Raw genomic sequence first — 22,004 nt, forward strand, 5'->3', positions numbered from 1 at the left:
CAAGTTGACATTATATATGCGCCAAAGTCAGAAGAAAAGTCATATTAAGCAATACTAAACGTCCAAATATTCGTTATTAAATCTAAAATCTTCAAAATATGCATTATGCAACAATTTCTTCTTGAAAAGTCCAAAACATGAAAAATGCAGGAAAGAAGAACGGTTATTTGGAATCGTTAAGCCGTAAAATGAATATATGTTTATTATTTAAAAACATGCATTTGCATGGAAATCCGGACCTTGTAATGACCTATGTTGATTTCATTTGGGAAAACCTTTTTCTGAGGATATAAAAAGACAGGTGGAGAATGACAGTCTGCCATTATAATGAAAATGCCCCAACATGATGCGACTGATGGTAGGCACGAGGGTCTACCATTAAAATGAAAATTCCCTTACCCAGTCTTCACACAAAAACGGACGTTTGGTGACTTCCGTGTAACGTTAAGAACAATGCAATTTATTGCAATCTTACTCACAACGTGTACACTAACTTAACCAGAATTCTGTATATTCTTCTTTTTCTTTAGCGTTTGTCCCGCCTGGTGGAAGGGTCCGCTGTGTGGATTCGTTGTCTCCATTTAATTCGGTCACGGGCCATGTCAGGATGTAGTCTTACAGCTTTCAGGTCGTTGAGCACTGTATCGATCCATCGCTGTCTTGGTCGTCCCTTTGGGCCTCTTTCCAGCGACTTCCAATGTGTACGCTGACTTTGCCAGTGTATTGTCTTCTGCACGCAACACATGTCCAAACCAGCGCAGACGGTTTTCCTGCATTTTCTTCTGGATCGGTGCAACGCCAAAGCGTTTCCTAATACTGTCGTTTGAAATATGATCCCGTCTAGTGATGCCAGCTGTCCACCTAAGCATCTTTGTCTCCATGACGCTTAGTCGACGTTCTATCTCCTTCGTAGCAGGCCAACACTCAGTGCCTTAGAGAGCGATGGGACGGATAACAGTCCGGTAGATCTTAGATTTCAGATGGTCCTTCATCCGACGGTCGCAGGTGACGCCCGTAGTCATTCGCCACTTCAGCCAAGCTGCGTGTATCCTTGTGTTGACCTCATCAGTAAGTCTGCCATCATCAGAGAGTGTGGAGCCAAGATATTTAAATTTTTCTACTCGTGGTAGATCTTCACCATCAACGTGGATGGTTCCAACTTCTCGAGGATCTAATGTCATGTACTCTGTCTTCTTTTTGTTGAGGCGCAGGCCGTATTACGCTAGTCGGTTGTTCCACTCTTCTGTTTGGCGCTGGAGATCAGACGTATTCTCAGCAGCCAACATGACATCATCAGCATAGAGAAGTGTCCATGGTATTGGCTTGTGCAGGTCTGATGTAACAGTGTCCATCACAAGAATGAACAGCAGTGGTGATAAGGCAGAGCCTTGATGTACTCCTACGGTGATTTGGAAATCATCGGATGCTCCTGCGGCAGTTTGAACATAACTCCTTGGTTCTACGTAGAGCATCTGTACCCACTTAACAAGGTGCTCTGGAATGCTATGTTCTCGTAGTGCTAACCAGATTAGGTCATGTGGCACCCGATCAAAGGCCTTCTCAAGATCCAGAAAAGCGAGATGAAGAGGCTTATGTTTTTCATGGTGTTTCTCAACTAACAGCCGTGCAGCGTGGATTGCATCTGTCGTGCCACAATTTTTCACAAATACAGCTTGGTTCATTGTAGGTTTCGCTATCTGGCGAATCCTTTTGTCAAGAATACGTTGGAAGATCTTCATCGCGTGGCTCAGAAGTCTGATCGGGCGATAATTAGAACAATCGGCATGACTTCCCTTCTTCTTGAAGATAGGTACGGTAATGCTCCGTCGCTAATCTGATGGTATTTGACCTTCTTTGATGATCTGATTGAAAAGCTGTGTTAGCCATATTGCCACATCCCACCGTTCAGAGCACCAGAACTCTGCCGGAAGATCATCGGGGCCGGTGGCTTTCCATGGTTTCATCTCCTTCAGCAGCCTGAACTTCCGTGATGCCATTTTCCTTCACTGGGCCTACGATAGCGGGGGCGGTTGGGATTGGTGGGTAAGGAAATTCTTCGGTTGAAAGTTTCTCAAAATAGCTTCGCCAGCGTTCTCGCGCTTTCTTCCAGTCGACCAGCAGGTTACCTTTTTCGTCATTGATGCCGTAAAAACGTTGGATGTCTTCCGTTTTGCGGTGCCTCGATCTGAGTAGCCGGCAAATGTGCCGCTCGCCTTCGCGTGTGTCAAGTTTTGTATATAGGTCTGCATATCGGTTTGCTTTTGTTACAGCAATGACCTTCTTTGCCTCACTACGGGCTGTTTTGTAGGCATTCCATCTAGATGGTGTTTTATCTGTAAGAAACTCTTCTGCACTGCATCTTTAACAAAGTCATTCCAAAGCCACGTGTCTTTGTCAATCCTACGTCGTCCTGGTTTAGTTGTTCCAAGAATAGAGCGTGCGGCTTCATGAACGGCGTCTTTCAGTTTAGTCCAGCTCTCTTTTATCGTGGTGATTGGTGGCACTGTAATTTTTGTAACAATGTCGGCCTCCTTCTCCTTGTAGTGCCACCATTTGATTCTTTTAGGCCCATTTCTGGGTAAGTATTCGGCTCTTGGCGACTTCGTCCGTAGCTTACAGATGAAAGGTCGGTGTTGCATCGCGACGGTTTCGTAAGGAACAACTTTTGTATCTAGAACGTCTTTGAAATTCAGTCGTCTCACAAGGATGTAGTCAATCTGAGTTGCATTGGAGCCACTGTAGTACGTGATTAGATGAGTATCACGCTTTTTGAACCAGGTGTTCGTGATGATCAAATCATGAGTTTCTGCATAATCAAGAATTCGTTGGCCGTAGCCATTCTCCTCTCCATATCCATGTCCACCATGGGCAGTGTGGTCTTTTTTCCTCTGTCCAACGTTGTTGTAACCAAGGTTGAAGTTTACAGAACACAACTTTATTTGCTTCACTTTATGATATTTACACAAATAACTGAAATGTATTTTGAAGCAAAAAGGAATATTGAATCTTGAGAAAAGTCTGTCTTTATACAATATGTACAGGTTTGCAGTCTTTATATACACTTCTATCTTGAAAAGATAGTCTTCGTGAATTGACACGTTGATAGTCGAGAACTATCTGGCACACTAACATAAATGTTCATGAGAGTCCTTGTTTGTTGAAGTGCCTGAATTCCTAAAAAGCAAGTTCAATTGATTGAAGAAATTCCACTTAGCGAAACTAAGGGAGCTTGCATAAATTAGGGAATGAAAATGGCTTGTAAAAGAATTACGGAACATAGGCAGCGGAAACAGGTAAGGGAGCGGTGACCAGAGGTGAGACCTCGTACTGCCAGAAATTCAGTCCACCTGGTCGAAGCACATTTTCAAGAGGAGTAGCCTCCGTGCTCGACGTAGGGTGTATTCTGGAGCTGGACACCGGGGCAAGTGGGCAAGTGAGCAGGCCGGGAGCTCCTATTTATAGTACACTCGATGGTCAGGCACGCGCACTGAGGGCTGCGCGTCGAAGCTAGCAGAATGATACACAGGCGCGCGTGCAGCTGGCTGGTGGAGCGAGAAGGGAGCGCCGGACATACAACACCCTCCCCTCCTAAATGCGCCGGTACGGCGTGAAACGGCGGCGGCGCTGGCGGCGACTGCGATGCTGGGGCGGAGCTGCTGATATCGCTGTTGTATTGTCCGGAGCTGGAACTGGGCGGAGTGGCGCTGTCTCGTCCTGAAAGGAACCCATTGTTATTAAATGATCTAAAGCTCTTTCAGCAATAGATTTATCTGGTTTAGCAATAGCATCAATAGCAGGACAGGGGCGGTAGCGCAGACGTATCTGATCTTGATGGCGGCAGATACGTTTCTCCGTAGTCTGTATCTCGTAGAGACGATGACCCAAAGATCTGCAGATGACTCCAGGTATCCAGAGTGGGTTGGATTTGAATGTCCTGGTGTAGACCTTGTCGTTGAGGGAGAACTTCGTTGGTGAGGTCTTATGCTGGGTCGGAAGAGGCTGTAACAGAGAAAGTAAAGTTCTGTGAGGTCGTCCATGGAGCTTCTGTGCAGGAGTGATATTATCAGCGCCTGGTAGAGTTCTGTAGGTGTTTAAGAGTTGGAGCAAGGCTTGGTCTTTAGTTAAGCCTGAAGAGACAGCTTTCTTCATACTTCTTTTAAATGTTTGTACGAAGCGTTCAGCTTCACCATTAGATTGAGGGTGAAAAGGTGGTGCTAGGATATGACGAATGCCATTATGTGTACAAAAGTTCTGAAAAGCAGTAGCTGTAAATTGAGGTCCGTTGTCCGAAATGAGTACTTGCGGTAAACCTTCTGTAGTAAAGATTTTCTGGAGAGCACGAATGGTAGCTTCGGTTGTAGTAGTCGAATGCATATCCACGACATATGGAAAGTTTGATAGTGAATCGATGACTATTAACCACATGGAATTGAGGAAAGGACCTGCGAAATCGATGTGAACTCGTTCCCATGGAGTAGTAGCAGGAGGCCATGAAGCAAGATCAGAAGACGGGGCGTTCTGATTCATTTGACATTGCTCACAATGACGTATTAGCTTTTCGATGGCGGCATCAATACCGGGCCAGTAGCAGTGTTGACGGGCGAGTTGCTTTGTTCTGGAGATACCCCAATGGCTTTGGTGTAATAATTCGAGAACTTGTTTCTGGAGGCTAAGTGGGATAACCACTCGGAAGATGGTGCCTGCTTCTAGTAGTACAACTCCGGCACGAGTCGTGAGACGATGCTGCATACGATGATAAGGTGCCAGGTGGGCAGGAAGTGTGCTCTGAAGAGGCCAACCGTTGCGGATGTAAGTACGTACAGTAGCAAGGGTACTGTCCTTATCCGTAGCTTTAGCTATGCAGGTAGCATCAATAGGAAAACTGGATACAGTATCTTCAAGTTCTATGTCCAACTGAAGACATTCAGATTCTTGAGAATCGAAGGCAGTATCAGGACCAACGGGTAAGCGGGAGAGGGCATCAGCATTACAATGCTGGGATGTGGCTCGATAGACAATCTGATAGGAATAATCAGAAAGGAACATGGACCATCTTTGAAGCTTTCTGAGGGAATTCTCTGGGATCTTATTACCAGGATGGAATAAGTGTACGAGAGGCTTATGATCGGTAATGATCAGGAAATGGTTGCCATAAAGATATTCATTGAAACGGCGAATACCAAAGATGATGGCTAAAGCTTCTTTCTCTATCTGTGAGTATCGACGTTGATGGTCATTAAGTGTTTTCGAAGCGAAGGCGATGGGGCGTTCTTGTCCATGACGATCCTTCTGGGAGAGAACGGCACCGACACCGTAGTCTGAAGCGTCAGTAGCGAGCGTGATGATCTTGTCGGGCTGAAAATGAGTGAGTTGTATAGCTTGAATTAAGGCGTTGTTGATTGTTTTCCATGCCTGTTGGCATTGCGGAGTCCACTGAAACTTAACACCTTTTTTACGTAGAGCGTTTAATGGAGCTGCCACTGTAGCGAAGCGTGGAATGAACTTATTATAATAGTTCGCTTTGCCTATGAAGGACTGAAGCTGCTTGAGGTTCTGAGGTGCTGGCATGTTTACTATCGCGGAGACATTCTGCATACTAGGACGAATTCCATTCTTATCAAGTATATGTCCGAGGTAGTGAACTTGAGGCTGAAAGAAGGTACATTTAGCGAGATTTGCTCGTAGTCCATTGTCTTTCAATTTCTGGAGAAGAAGGCGGAGATTGGTTAGATGTTCCTGATGATATTTTCCAGTAACAATAATATCATCCAGGTAGTTAGCACAACCGGGAATTGAGGCGGTGAGTTGAGCCAAATAGCGCTGAAAAATAGCCGCTGAGGATGAAACACCGAATGGGAGCCGCTGGAGCTGGAGCAGTCCTAGATGAGTGTTGAGTGTGAGAAATTTCTTAGATTCTTCGTCTAAAAGTAGCTGGAGATATGCTTCTTTAAGATCAACTCGAGAGAAGAATTGTCCACCAGAGAGACGACGGAATAAGTCTTCTGGACGTGGAATAGGAAAGATATCGGTTTCGAGTTGTGCGTTGACTGTAGATCGAAAATCGCCACAAAGTCGAACATTACCATCAGGTTTCTTGATTACCACGAGTGGAGTAGCCCATTGACTAGAGGTAACTGGTACTACAATTCCAGTTTGTATCCATCTTTCTAATTCTTTCGTGACCTGGTCTTGAAGTGCTAGGGGTACTGGACGTGTTTTGAGGAAGCGAGGCTTAGCTCCGGATTGCAGCTGTATGTGAGCTGTATAGTCTTTTGCTGTTCCGAGCTGAGAGTCGAAGACTTCAGGAAACTGCGCTAGGAGAGCGGTAACGTCAGAAGTAGGATGCAATGTAGATACGACGTTAATGTTGTCATGTATCTGGAAACCAAATAAGTTAAATAGATCCATGCCCATAATGTTTGATGCAGTGTAGTTGTTAACTACGAGAAGAGGAATGGCCTTCTGAATTCCTTTATAACTAGCCTGAAGCTTAATTTGACCTTTGATGTCAATTTTCTTCTTGTTAAATGTCACGAGCTGGATGTCAGCTGGAGAGCATGAAGGTGAACCTAAGTCGTGGTAGGTAGTCAGGTTAATAATAGAGACAGGTGATCCAGTGTCTAATTGAAAATCGACAGATCGATCAGAGAATGAGAGAGGAATGATGATTTTGTGAGAATCCTTTGTGGGAAGAATAAGATTGATCTGATCAACTTCCATGTCTTGGCGGGGCTGTATATGCTTCCGGCGCGCTGCAGTAGTCTTAGCAGGGCGGGGCGAACTTTGACAGACAGTCTGAATGTGTCCAAGTTTATTACATCGTTGACAAGTAGCTTTGAAAAAACGACAGGCACGACGTTCATGATGCTTGAAACAGCCTCGGCAGGAAGGCAGGAGTTTCGAGGTGTTTTTAAAATTGGGCTTCCGTGTAGCATTACGAGAGGGAACCTGGCGAGAATGCTTGGTGGAGAGCGCCTTATCCGTACGGTTCACTGTAGCAGAGGACTTGCGGGCCTGAGGCGAGACTTGTGCAACTTCGTGTGGAGAAGCTATGGCTGCGGCAGTCTTGGTAGTAAGCTCATAAACCGTAGCAATACGCTGGACGTCTTCTAAAGAAGGGTTGCTCTGCTTGACAGCGTCAAAACGTATTTTGTCTTCAGGAGTATGTAAAATTATCATGTCCCGAATGAGAGAATCAGTGTAGGATGAACCACAACCGTCCTTGGAGCAGATGAACTGGCAGGGTTTAGCTAGACCACGCAATTCAGTTATCCATTCAGTATGTGTCTGATGGGGTTGTTTTCTGCTCTGAAAAAATTTATAGCGAGCAGCCACTATGTGAGGAGCTTTGGCATAGTGTTCCGTGAGACGGGCTAAGAGCTGCGTGAAGGGTACCTCAGATAAGTGTTCTTCTGGACTTAATTTACGTAGTAATTCACACGTAGCATTGCCAACCGAACTAAGAAATAGTGCGCGGCGGCGTTGATCATCTGTGACAGAATGGCAGATGAAATGCTGTTGCAAGCGGGCTAAATAAACTGACCATTCTTCCTTAGCCGGATCAAAAGCAGAGAACGGAGGAATAGCTGATGGCTGTGTAGAGACAGAAAGAGCTTGAATAGCCTGAATTAATGCTGCCTGTTGTTGTTGCATAAACTGTTGTTGTTGCTGCTGTAAGGCTTGGAATACCGTAGCAAGTTGTTCCGCAGTAGCCATTGCGAGATGCGTGCAAGAATAGTAAGGTAAGCTGTGTGTCAGAACTGGTTGGAGTGTCGTTGCTGTTTAGCACGTCGCCGTAGAGTTGACAACTGGGCCCGTTGAATTGTAGTGTTGGTTTCGTGTGTACCTCGTCACTATAGAGTTGGCAATTGGGACCGAAGAATTGTAGTTTGTTGCTTTTTTACCTCGTCGCCATAGAGTTGGCAACTGGGGCCGAAGAATTGTAGTATCGCTTTTTTACCTCGTCGCCATAGAGTTGTGTTGTAACCAAGGTTGAAGTTTACAGAACACAACTTTATTTGCTTCACTTTATGATATTTACACAAATAACTGAAATGTATTTTGAAGCAAAAAGGAATATTGAATCTTGAGAAAAGTCTGTCTTTATACAATATGTACAGGTTTGCAGTCTTTATATACACTTCTATCTTGAAAAGATAGTCTTCGTGAATTGACACGTTGATAGTCGAGAACTATCTGGCACACTAACATAAATGTTCATGAGAGTCCTTGTTTGTTGAAGTGCCTGAATTCCTAAAAAGCAAGTTCAATTGATTGAAGAAATTCCACTTAGCGAAACTAAGGGAGCTTGCATAAATTAGGGAATGAAAATGGCTTGTAAAAGAATTACGGAACATAGGCAGCGGAAACAGGTAAGGGAGCGGTGACCAGAGGTGAGACCTCGTACTGCCAGAAATTCAGTCCACCTGGTCGAAGCACATTTTCAAGAGGAGTAGCCTCCGTGCTCGACGTAGGGTGTATTCTGGAGCTGGACACCGGGGCAAGTGGGCAAGTGAGCAGGCCGGGAGCTCCTATTTATAGTACACTCGATGGTCAGGCACGCGCACTGAGGGCTGCGCGTCGAAGCTAGCAGAATGATACACAGGCGCGCGTGCAGCTGGCTGGTGGAGCGAGAAGGGAGCGCCGGACATACAACAAACGTGTCCATTCAAATCACCGGCAACGATAAGGTAGTCTTCTGATGGCACTTCAACAGTCTTCTCATCAAGCAGTTCGCAGAAGGTATCTTTTGTTTCCGCGTCTAGGCCGATTTGTGGAATATAGGCACTGAAAAAATGGGCCTTCCTTCTATCCGCGATATATACGATTTTCATCAATCGATCATCGTAGCGTTGCACCTCAGAGAGAGAACCATCAAATTTTGTGGATATAACAATACCAACGCAGTTAGTTGTCTTCGGGTTCCGTAGTATATGAGTTTGTATCCACACCCAATGTCGCGTGACTTTTCTCCACTCCATCTTGTCTCCTGCACCGCACAGATGTCTATATGCCTTCTTTCAAGTGCTGTGGCCAGTTCACTGCTTCGACCAGACATAGTCCCGACGTTCAGTGATGCTATACAGAATGTGGGGGCTCGCTTGTTTAGCCGTCGCGCCCGTGCGACGGTAAGCCTCGCATACTTTTCGTGCTGGGTGGGCCCTGCCAACACGCGTCGCTTTTAGCGGGGGAGGCCCTAGCCGTGGTTCCGATTCCATGAGACAACATTTCCATAAAGATGCGACGATATGATTTTACGGCCGGATTGTCACGGAGCCTGTCGCCAAGCATTTTAGAGCTGCTGCCAGCAGGTAGTTAGGCCGCTCCTGACCTGGAGAACAGACGCCTTTTGCAGCCGCTCCTCTGGAAAACAAACGCTACGTTCCTCTATGCATTAACTCCCAGAAAGATAGAGTGCTCATCTGCCAACTACACTGTACCGATGGTCTCCATCTCCGCCGGAGTTGCCATTAAGGACTTTGACACACTTCCATCACTGATGAAAGTTATTTCTAGTGTGGTCCGAAGACCACGAAAATACAACCAGGATTGTGAGTCCTGGAGGCAGCTCTTCCGCTCTCTCCGCCGTTGGGAATCTGAAACTCCTCTTCCGTCTTTGAGACCGTTGGCCAGGTTTCACCTAGTAACCCTAGGCAGAGGCCCTTACAGGGTACTACCATCCGGAGCCAGATGGACCCAGGTTTTTTAAACGAGGTGTTACTCCTCCCCCTCCTCCTTCCCCATCACTTGCGAGATGGGGCCCCGGTCTTGGAACCGGCAATGATGGAGTTAACCAGAATTCTGTATACAATGCTGAATTCCGTAGAGAAGCACGGGTACATCAGCTAGTACACTATTAAACACACTCAACGCGCGTTTCGAAAGGCACCTTGCCTTTCTTCATCAGGAGAAGACAGAGAACAATATCACCCCAAAATCATCAGGGAGACGGTTGAAATACGTGAACAACCAGATAATTTCAACCGCAATACAGGCTACAACCTCAGTGAATCATGGCCACCTACTATGGGAACCATCAGAGAGTGATGCTTACTGTTGCCATTCCTTGTCCTTAGCTTGGGCATAAAATTGCGTTCTGTTACATGTTAGGGCAGCATTCTAAGTTCCTTGTTGCTTTCTCTTAGCAACCATTGATGCGTCATGTTTCCGTTTTCTGTTTTCTCGTGATAAAGAAAGGCTAAATACCTTTCGAAACGCGCGTTGAGTGTCTTTTATAGCATATTACACGGCATAATCACAAAATGTACATCATAAATAGTTACACGGGCCTTAAAAGTCTAAATGACAGTACGTTTTACGTTATCTAAAGCTTCGGCACTGTTAGTGTTATCCACGATCGAACATAACCTGGAATTCCCAACAAATAGGTAGGCTTAAGATGAATTATCGATTAAAGCTTATATCTTGTATGGTACACGACTGGATGACTGTTTAATAAAGAACTAAGCAATACTGGCTTCTTTCTTGAGTGAATTATACAATGTGAAGGCCATAATTTATTTCATTATTCTCCATGATGTTAATGTTTTCTGCCACCAAATTCTATAATAATTCCTTCTGTTTGAAAGTCATACTAAGTTTCTTTCTTCGTTTCTGATCAATAGAGGGCAAAATTTTTGATAAATTGTTTGCAAACCCCGAATAGAATTTAAAACTTGTTTATTTGCCGATAGTGGTAGCAGCACGTTGTCATTTGCTTTCCGAGCATCAGTATGAGAAATTTAGGGTTCCAATTCAGATTGAGACGTAAACTTAGTTTTGGTAGACCGAGATAATAAATTATATGCTGAATACAGAAATGAGCGTTATCCGAGATAATGATATTATCCCAGTTTTAGAAATCTAAGATAACAGAATATGTTACTGACGTTTGTATATTTGGGTCTTAATCACTGAATAAATGCCACTCTATCGTTTGCTATTCTACTTTACTAAACTTAATGTGTTCTTGGTTTCTCAGAAACTGAGATCTAGAGAAGGCAACGTGCTCTTCTCCCCTCTAGGCGCGCACAGCGTCTTATCAATGGCTTACAGTGGATCTTGCAATGAAACAGCAAAGGAGATGAGATCCGCACTGTTGCTAAAGTCTGGAAGACCTAGTAACAGTACACGCGGGTACGCTGAGTTCTTGAATAAAGTAAAAGTATTGGTAAGTATATTTTTAAAACATTAGATTAGTATTCCATACATGTAAAATAATAGCAAGATTATTGACAGATATTCTCCCGATATTCTCATTAGAGCAATTTATTCATTTGCCAGTGGCCATACCATGTTGAATGCACCGGTTCTCGTCCGATCACCGTAGTTAAGCAACAGTGGACGTGGTCAGTACTTGGATGAATGACCACTCGGGAACACAACACGCCGTTGGCTCAGTTCCCTTTTCGCCAACGGCCGTACAATGTTGAATACACCGTTGCGCGTCCGATACCCGTAGTTTGGCAACATTGGCCGCGCTGAGTGGCTCAGACGGTTGAGGAGCTGGACTTCTGACCCCAACTTGGCAGGTTCGAACGTGGCTCAGTCCGGTGGTATTTTAAGGTGCACATAAATGTCAGCATCGGGTTAGTAGATTTACTGGCACGTAAAAGAACTCCTGCGGGACTAAATGCCGGCATTTCCGGAAACCGTAAAAGTAGTTAGTGAACGTAAAATAAATAACATTATTAATACGCAACATTGGACGTGGTCAGTAATTGGATGAGTGACCGCTTGGGAACACCACATGCCGTTGGCTCAATTCACCTTTTGCCAACGGCCGAACCATGTTAACACAGCGGTGCTCGTACGATCGCCGCAGTTAAGCAACATTGGACGTGGTCAGTATTTGGAGAAGAGACTGCTTGGGAGTACCGAGTGTCATTGCCTCAATCCTTTTTTTCTTGTACTCGCTTGGGCGGTACATGTACTGCAATTGAAACGATACAGTGAAGATTGCATGGCCCCTGCTCAAGGATGACACCCAAAATCGTGAAACGTTCCACATTTTTGGCAATGACAATACCATGTTGAATAGCCTACACCGGTTCTTGTCCGATCACCGCAGTTAAGCAACTTTGGGCGTGGTCAGTACTTTGATGGGTGACAGCTCGGGAACACCACGTGCCGTTTAAACAAAACGTTACACAGGAAGTGCGTCAAAATGTGAACAACAGATAATCGTCCCTTTATGGTTGTTTCGGAAATATGTTCTTAGGTCTATGTCAAAACGAGTTAATGTTGGCGCAGACTAAGGACGAATAAACTTTGCCGATATTCTTATCACAATTTATTTACTTTTGATGAAGATCTCCCCTCGCATAGTTGAGAAATAACAGCACAAAATATCCAAGACTTGCTCTGCTACCGAGTATCTATTCCAGCCTCCCATGAGGCAAGTGAAAGAAATTTCAGTTCAACTGTTAATTTTGTTAGTGACAAAAGGAGCTCGTATAACCGCACGGCCAACTCGCCCGGTGTGACGGTGGTGAAGACAGTATATTTAATGTTCCATGTCAACTAACGAGACCAGTTGATCTCACTGTTTATTGCACATTACTTCAATGTATATTTCATTAAAATATTTGCATGATGTCCGGTATTTTATAGTCAGCCAATCTCATTTCCTCGCTCGTTTTAACAGAGAGACAATGCGTCTCGACGGAATATGGACGGAGCCCATATCCAATGAGCAATTTTAGCCCTTCGGCCTTGCGACACTTCTTTAGCTAGACTGCATAGATGTAGATGTGGTGGTACTTTGTGAACGGAATCGGGCTGGTCAGGGTATGACCGGCACCCTGAAGGGTGATTAGTTTAGAATCTTGTATAACGAAGCCTTCAATAATATATTGCACCTGTCCAGGGCTTCAGTGCATAATAATAATAATAATAATAATAATAATAATAATAATAATAATAATAATAATAATAATAATAATACGTAAGTGCGTTAACTGAACGGAATATACATGATGAAATCTTCGAAGAACGACCCTAGAATCTAAGTCCCATCACCCCTACTGCATAGTAACCGCGACTAGACTTTAGAGCAAGTGGGCCGATGGAACCTCCCTATCAATGAGCATTAAACGAAACATTTGTAAGTAGGGGTTGCAAATATAAATGCAATACAACGTCACTACTAAATTAGAAGAATTATATTCTAAGTTTTTACGAATATAAATGTTATTGAACTGAGAAAAGAGCACACACAAATACTAATATAAAATGTGCCATGAAATTTAACATTAATCAAAGATATGTGGGACTTCGATCATCGGCATTAATGATCATCTGTCCGTTCAGAATTTTCATTATGCTCCAAATAATTCCATAATATTTGAGAGACATTCCGCTCATTATAATTTAAACTGTTCACACACATTATTAAAAGCACACATTAATTAATTGATTGATTAGTTAATTATACACAGTAAAAGGCACATTTATAATTACACGTTGTGTAATCATCATGACTTCGCATTCATGAGTTAAAGTACGATGCAACATGATCATCAATGATCATGTAATATATTCACGTGATTTAAGCAATATTTTAATTGTGATAAGCACATCCCATTATATTAATAATAATAAACACTTTATTAATCATCATAATTAATGAAGATACAGCACACAAATTGTGCATTGTATAAACAAAGTTTGTCATATGTACTGTCACTTCTCACTATTAAAAAAGTTCACAATAGATAATCCCCGGTTTTTGCACGTGATTACGTGATATCGACTGCAATGCTCATTGCACAGCTTGCAAACACAGATTTCGTCGGGGTCATGGAAGTACTCAGTGTTGCAAAGTTTATGATGATACCCATGGACCGCCATCGAGTTAACGAAATGCCGCATGTCTTGATTGGTCTTTGTCCATGTTCTATTCATCATCGCCTCCGTTGAGTAGAAATCGAGCCAGATTTCTTCCCTCTTCTTCACTCTGTCCTGCATTAATTTTTCCCAAGCATCTGTGGATGGAAACCCTCGCTTCATTCGGAGGTCCTCGATGAAGAAGGTTTCCTTTGCAAGCTCATATGCAAGCCTTGATTTTGTGTATTTTCATATTCCCAGTGTAGCTTTCAGGAAGCGCGACTTGACTGCTTCAATTGTCTTCAGCTCAGCCAGACCCAGTTTATTCCATATAATGTCCAGTCCATATGTGGCAATTGGCGCAATTTTCGCATCGAATAGTTTCATAGCAGTTTCTAGTGAAAGCTTGGTAATTGTCTTAATATCATGTATAGCTTTGGTGGCCGCCGTTACTCTAGACTTTATGTGAATCCTATAGGTTGTTGCTGTTGTTTGCATGGTCAGTCCTAGATACTTAAATTATATTTGAAAGTCATATTATAATACCTACTAATTAACCTTATTCGAATATTATTTACAATGATGTAAATAACCGCATGAGCGTATTTCGCCGGGATTATGAATAATGCCATAGAATAATACAACGCTGAACCTATGGACAACACATTGACAATAATACCACGATATCACATATGATAACACACTTATTTGAAAATAACACACATAATAGCACTTTTAATATATACACAAATATATGGAAGGTGTGGTTCTTCCATCATCAAGGTGACGGTGACGATATTCATCGCCCTCAGATGGGGTCGAACTCGTAGTCTTCTTACGACCGGATGCATATTTAAATACCTAAATCGAATCAAATAAATGAAATAAAAGTTGGGAGGAATTCTTCCGTCTCCTAATATGTTGATTCTATTACAGAGATGACAATTTATTATTCTGCGCTTGAGTATTATGTCGTATTTTACCAGAAATGAACAGCCAATGAACGTCCCAAGAATTGTGAAGCCTTTCAGTCCGTTCTCCTCAGACACCCAACCGTAAATCTTCGAGGCATATTCAGTCGGCACTTTCACTAAACATAACGTAATACGCACTGTCCGTTTTCAACTCTCTTAAGGAAGGATATCTCTCTTCCCTCAGCCGCTTCGACATTAAATGTGGCTTAATGCAGCCTCTCATAGTACAACTCTAACATACTTTATTCCTATATGGATTTATTCAACCTCATATCATCGTCATTGGTGTGGCATGATTCCTCACACTTTACATAAATTATCTCTGAACATTTCCATTTCGCTTCAAACTATCAAATGGCGACGTCTTATCTGACCATAGTTCTCACGTCGACATTCCAAACACACACATATTTACAGAAGAATCTATTTTTCGAGAAATTTTTAAAATTTACCTATTATATCCAAGATCTAGAAAATCATATTTGCATCCGGTGTTCCAGCTATAACTTCTAAAATATCCTGTCTTACGTGTGAAGTATAAAGTAGTCTAAGAACTTTCTGAGGACACATAACGTCCCATCTCATGATAATAATTGAAATTATTTAAATGAATACTACTCCCATTCATTATAATACTCTACAGAAAGAAAATATCAATACTAAAATCTTATAATTATCATGCATTTATCTTCCCAGGGGGTTAAACAAAATGCTGGTTTCCATACCAGTAAAGAAATTCCTTACTATATTAAACTAAGAAACTATAATCCCTTTGAAATAGCTTGCGATCATTATTTATATTTTACCTAATTAACATGCAAAATTTACTTATTTACAGGTGGGAAATGACTTTCAAACATAAAATTTTGAAATGTACTTATCTATTGTGATCATTCTTCCTCAGGATGGGCACATCCATATGAACTTAAACTATCATCTCGACGTCTTCGATGTGGTGGAGTCTTGGGTTCGTCTCTATGATGAAGTCCTCCGTGTTGTAGATTTTGACCAGGGGTTGGATGGTCTTGAAAACACCTGATGCACTAGGACGAAGGGTAGGTAGACAACTCGTAGATTCTCCCCTCAAGATCGACGAGCACCTGTTCACATATGCAATGAGGAAACAATGTGATTATAGTTGCGTTAATTATGTGATACGCACTACAATCGGTTACGGTTAGAATTACTCATGTACTTAAGTATCCCAACCCGCTAACGATAATGGTCTGCTGTTTCGTTACCCTGATCTTCTCATTTGCATATACAGTTATTAACACTCAAATTTTGTTTAAGTATAGCGTACACACACTAGCACTGTGACTTGATGTTAAGGACCTGAAGTCTGTCTACTTTAGAACACCTCAACATGTAAGACAACTGACTCATTACGTTTATATTTTTGGCAGACGTTGCCCATTTATTATTATTATAGGTAAACCATTATGTTTCTTATTCAATTCTCCTTTCAACTCTATAGTCGTAATGTTGATTACGTTTTCACGGAACTTCACTTTATTTGACCAATTGTACTTTAATTGCGTCACGCACACATTTATCTACACATACATAAAAGTAGTTCTAGATGCCACGCAGCTCCCAGTAGGTAGATTATTCCTGATTCACTCACTTCGGTGATTGCAACATAGTACGGAATATCGCGAATAGATAAACTCTTCACAATCTGTGGCATATGAGTAATTAATATATTCAAACTAACAATTTACATGGTATTTCACCACTTATGTGGTACAAGCGTAGCACTGCACCACAAATGAAAATGTTGCACAACTCCACTGACCGTGCGAACAACGACACGTCTGAATGGTCTGAGAACACAGTAGATAATAGATGGATAGTCCTCAATCCAACTTCTTTTATGCTGAAGATGGTTAAAATCGAGGGTGGGGGATAAACACGCCCACTTCCCGAACATCGTTCCACTAATAATCATTTGTCGAAATTAATTAGCATATCCAAAGATAGCTCTGACCATCTATATCCCACTGATCGAATTTCATCCTTTTCGGATCATGGGTTTGATCATAATCATCAAAGCGTCACCTAGTACCTTTCTGATAGTTGACACTACGCCTTGTAAAAGTCGAGCTTAGGCCCGCCTGGCCAGACTCATGACGTCTTTTCGTAATTACACATCGAGTAATTGATATGTTAAGTACCGGTAAGTGGAATATGTTTGGCTGTCATAATTAACTAGAACATTCTCTGATTATGACGAGCTCTTACTTATAAATATTCGTTGCGTAAGTCAGGATTCACGTGATTAATATTACTATTCTCACCGTTGTATAATTTTCGAAACAAGTGAAGGTTTTTGGCTGGCATTACTGAGTACACTAACAAATACTCAGGGAATTACGTTTCCCTAGGTTAACCCGACATAATTAAGTACAGCCCACTGGCTGTCACGTGGTATTTGCCTCATCTTGCTCACTCCCACAAGAGAGATAAAATTTCTAATTGCTAACTAGCGTATGACTCACTTTGGTCATTACGCGCAATGAGGCTTTCGTCCGTTGAAACAGCGGCGAGTCGTTCATGTCCCGTATAGTGCTAGAATCTGCTAGTTATGAGACTAATCATCATAGAATGACGTGGAAAACGGCATATTATTGTTACAGGGTGTCCCGCTACGCTATTTACAGTGTCATGAACGGTCACAATGTTTACCCAAGTTTGAAATGAGAGTGTTGGAATCTATACTACAGTAAAATTTCTTGACGGGCCTCATTATTTTAGTATAGATTTCACCAGATTGAAGGTCGTTATGAATTTCTCGATTCCGTTTATACCATTTTCCAGCTGTAATCATGCGCTACGCATGATTTTGAAAACGCTGGACTTGATTCAGGTGCGTTTTGGATTCGATCCCCCAGACGGGACTGGAATATTCGACGATTGGCCGAACGGAGATTTTCTACAGCTGGAGCCTGTTTTCTAAATTAAGCGCATAATGGGAATAATTTCATAAAGGCGTTTATACGCCTGGCCCGAAATTCTGGGACTGGATCCTCACCATCAGAATCCAAGTCCCGGATATCTTTTATTTACCGAATGTCTTCCTGTGAAGTCCAAAAATAAAGAAAGAAACAGCGCGTGACCGACAAGCAGCGTAACCGGATCCTCAGCCACAGGAATCCAAGTCCCGTCAAACTTTTGCTCACCTAATGTCTTCCAGTCAAGACCAATAATAAAGATAGAAATAGCGCTTGACCACCATGCAACGTAACTGGATCCTCAGCCACAGGAATCCAAGTCTCGGTGGTCTTCTACTCACCGAATGTCTTCCTCTGAAGTCCAATATTAAAGATAGAAATAGCGCATGACTAGCACGTAACGTAACTGCATCCTCAGCCCTCCACACACATCACAATCGAACCTTGACTGAGGAACAGTATTTTTCGGGAGAGGAACCCCGAAATCCGCTCCCCCCGCGTGGCGATCTACTCTAATCTACATCGCCTCCGACATGATAATAGTTCTAAGAAAAAAAATATAGCACGGGAATGGGAGTGTGATACTATAGAAATATCTGTCTGTCTCCATGCTCAGCTTGTTACCAGGCCAGACGTAGTGATTGGTATCAATAGCGGTGTAATCGGGTAATAAAGGTCAGGACAAAATGACATGGGTGGAAATAGGTGCCTGTATACAACATCTGACATTTTGTAGACAGTGCATGCAAGTTTCTAGGTTATGTTAGTGAGGAGTATGTATCAATCACAAGTATGTTCATTTTCCTGCAATGCTCGTTTGTTATAGCGGATCAGCATTCTTGGCACTGCAGGATTCCTTCTTGGTGTCTGGGATGTTGGACGACAGGAAAAGTACCACTGTGCAGCTGCCAGTGTTCCCTGGTGCCAAGTCTACGTTTTAAACGTCTTCCTTTCTTCATCCCTTGGGTGTCCAGGCATTGCGGTGGTGGTCGCTCATGTTACTCCTATTCTAGAGATAAACATAATGATAAACAAAAACAGACGTGCATGATTATTATTATTATTATTATTATTTTCCACAAACTGTAGGTGCAATTTAAGAGTAGTCAGTGGAGGAAGCGCATAGCTCCACATACACGAACGTGCTTCCATCCGCACTTAAAATGAAATATTAAAATATACAATTATATTCTACATAATGTGCTTATATACAGTTACCTATTTACATAGACATGTATACATGATATTCATAAGACTTATTCAACATTCAAATAATTCTATACACGCACACACACACTCACTGGAATTGCCACATACTGTATACTTCACCTAGGCCGGCTCACTCATACCCACATACAGCCTCACTCACTCGGGATCCCATAAACTTTCATCCTTGCTCCCTCGCGTACTGAACATTCACACAGTAGAAACATTATGTTATGTACAGAAGGTTTCATTATATATACTTTCCTTTTACCTCTTTACAAACATTTTCTGTAGGTAGTTCTTTTATCTGTGGTGAGAGTTCATTCCACAGTCGAGCAGAACGAATAAAGAAGCCACTTTGATGTGATACTGTTCTAGCAAATGGAGGGAAAAGGGACACACCTCGACCCCTTTAGGCTGAAATATAGTTCAGCTGTAAGCGGTTGAAAGGGTTTATCGTTTATGTGAATGTTACCTGCGAGGGATTTTCTCAGAAAAACAATATCTATTTGTTTACAGAGTCTTGTTATGGGGGGCAGTGACCTGGCTGTATTAAATGACCGTGTTGAGTAATTACCGTAGACGTCTTGCTAGGCGTTGAACTTCCTCTAGTTTTATCACGTTCTCCACTGTAGTAGGGTTCCAGGAAGGAAGCCCGTACAACTGTATTGGCCCTACTAATGACAAACAGGCTGTCTGAACTGCTTTCTTCCTGACTCCCAGTGGAGACCTGCGGATGAATCCCAAGACTCCGTATGCTTTGCACCTTATTTCCCAAACATGAATGTTCCATTTTATATTGCTGCAAATGTGAATGTCAAGCAAATTTATTGAGGTGCAAGGCATCAGGTTTTTACCACACTGTGAAATTTGGTTTTGTAACTGTGATCTTGCTCTAGTTAAGCGGATATATTTACATTTCTGTACATTTATATGCATTATATTTATTTTGTACCACAGAGCCACATTATCCAGATCTGGCTAACCTATTTACGTCGTTCTCTTTGCGAATAGCTCTGTAAATGATGGTGTCATCAGCGCATTTACCTACAGTGGCTCTGTCAGATCGCATGGTTAAATGTCTGATGTATTATCGCTAATCACTTTTTGACATGTTTAATGTTAGTCATAATCTAATATTTGTTACTCATTCCAAAAATGAAGTCATATTTTACTTTTTAGGTCATTTTTACCTAGCTGTAGGGCATAATTGCATGCATTTTTTTACTTCTTTAAGCCATAAACTTACTAAAACTAAGTAATAACATTTATAAAGTAAACATCCATGCAGGTTTCTAAATAATTTTCTTCACCTACATCTCTGTACAATATTCAATATGTTCAATTTTCAACTTTTTCTTGCAGGAGTCAGCAGGTGGGGCCTCCGTACTTCTGGCTAATAGAGTGTTTCTTGACAAAAGCAGAAAAGTGAAGGAGCGTTTCAAGAAACTTTTAACGGATAATTTCTTGGCCGATGCTGTGGAGCTGGACTTCAAAGGAGAGCCTTTTAAGTCTATACAAACTATCATTGAATGGGTGGAAAGACAGACAATAAACAGGATCCACAATGTAGTACCCCAAGGTAAGTAAATACACGTAACTAAATTTATGTTGCTATTATTTATTTATTATATATTATTATCATTATTATTAATGTGACCGTAGTGAGCTTCAAAATATAATATTATATTATTCAGAAGTATCTTTGCGACTTAGAGCTATAAATCACTTCAGTACTGCAAGTAAGCCACGCAACATAAAAGCACCGTTACTGAAATTGTAAAAAGTTTCATATATTCAATTCAGGTGTTTTAAATGTAAATGTCACTCGTATCTGTAAGAGTGTATATGCCTCACTCCATCCTCTCAAGTACCACCAAAATATTCTACCTTTAAATATGAAAGTCATCGTTAGTTCTCCCTATATTCTATCACTGTGATGCTGTATACAAAGTTGCACCGAAAGAACAAATTAGAAAGATACAAAGAACCATGAATTGCTGTATAAGGTTTATATACTCCATACGCTGTGACACACATGTCACACCTTATTACAAGCAACTTTCCCTCCTGAAATTTGAAGAACTCAGACATCTTCATGTAGCCGTGTTGGTGTTCAGATCGCTAACTGAAAGAACTCCCCACTAGCTGTCATCTAACTTTACATACCTTTCCCGCTTTCACCAGCAGAATATACGCTCTGTTATTACACTTGCCGTTCCCTTTAGCAGGTTAGCTGCCTGTAATCGCTCATTTATTGCGACGGGGCTAGATTATGGAACTCAATTCCAAGTAACATCCGCAGCAGTAACTCATTAGAGTCTATCAAGTATTCCTACAGAAAGTACCTCTTAAATGCAAAAACCAACTGTGTGAATATTGATTAGTGAATGATGGTGAGTGTTTATATGTAATTTAGTTAAATTTCATTTAGTAGTTTGTAAATTGATATGTATATTGCGCCCTGGTGGGGGTGTGATAAGCGTCATGCAATTATAATTATGATGAATTATTGAGGAATATATATTTCATTTTCAGAATAAATAGTATCTTACTGTACATACAGTAAGAACAGGCCAGGCCGAGATGGCAGGTTTCACCATACCACAGACTGTTGTCTCCATTGAGATTAACAAACACAATGAGTGACAGAATTAGATTTCTCAGAAATTGTGGCAACGAGGAAAGAGAGAGGATAACTTGTTGCCAAAGTTTTCATAGCCCCGGGCAGTCTTGGTAGTAGCAACAGCGCAGAGAGCCGAGTGCAAATTTCTGAGAAATGACGTAGGGGTATCTCCATGTAACTAGCGGGAGTTGAACGCGGGGTTGGCACTGGAAGAAAAAATATGAGCCTTGCCGGTCACGTGGTTAAGGTGGACCAATGGAAAAATTCACTTGACCAAAGCAAGGCGACAACTTCGTATTGTAAGAAGCACTAGCGAGGCTAACTCCGTGGATTAAACTGATAGAAGGAAGTGAAGTATCGATTCAGAATAAAGTGTAATTTAGGAGCCTTACTATACCATAAAACTTATAAAAATTT

At 42.0% G+C, this 22,004-nt stretch overlaps 1 non-coding gene and 2 pseudogenes across 1 annotated transcript; 2 read left to right on the forward strand and 1 right to left on the reverse strand.

Annotated features, from left to right (window-relative positions):
* Positions 1-776: 776 nt before the first annotated feature.
* Positions 777-9,058, reverse strand: LOC137501272 (uncharacterized; annotated as a pseudogene).
* A 2,220-nt stretch (positions 9,059-11,278) lies between these two features.
* Positions 11,279-11,397, forward strand: LOC136859368 (5S ribosomal RNA; annotated as a pseudogene).
* Positions 11,398-11,908: 511 nt separating this feature from the next.
* Positions 11,909-12,014, forward strand: LOC136859316 (U6 spliceosomal RNA). The gene has a single exon (XR_010858961.2). It is a non-coding gene; the product is annotated as a U6 spliceosomal RNA (small nuclear RNA).
* Positions 12,015-22,004: the final 9,990 nt, after the last annotated feature.

This window comes from Anabrus simplex, chromosome 1 (genome assembly GCF_040414725.1).
Source record: "Anabrus simplex isolate iqAnaSimp1 chromosome 1, ASM4041472v1, whole genome shotgun sequence".
Classification (NCBI taxonomy): Eukaryota; Metazoa; Arthropoda; class Insecta; order Orthoptera; family Tettigoniidae; genus Anabrus; species Anabrus simplex.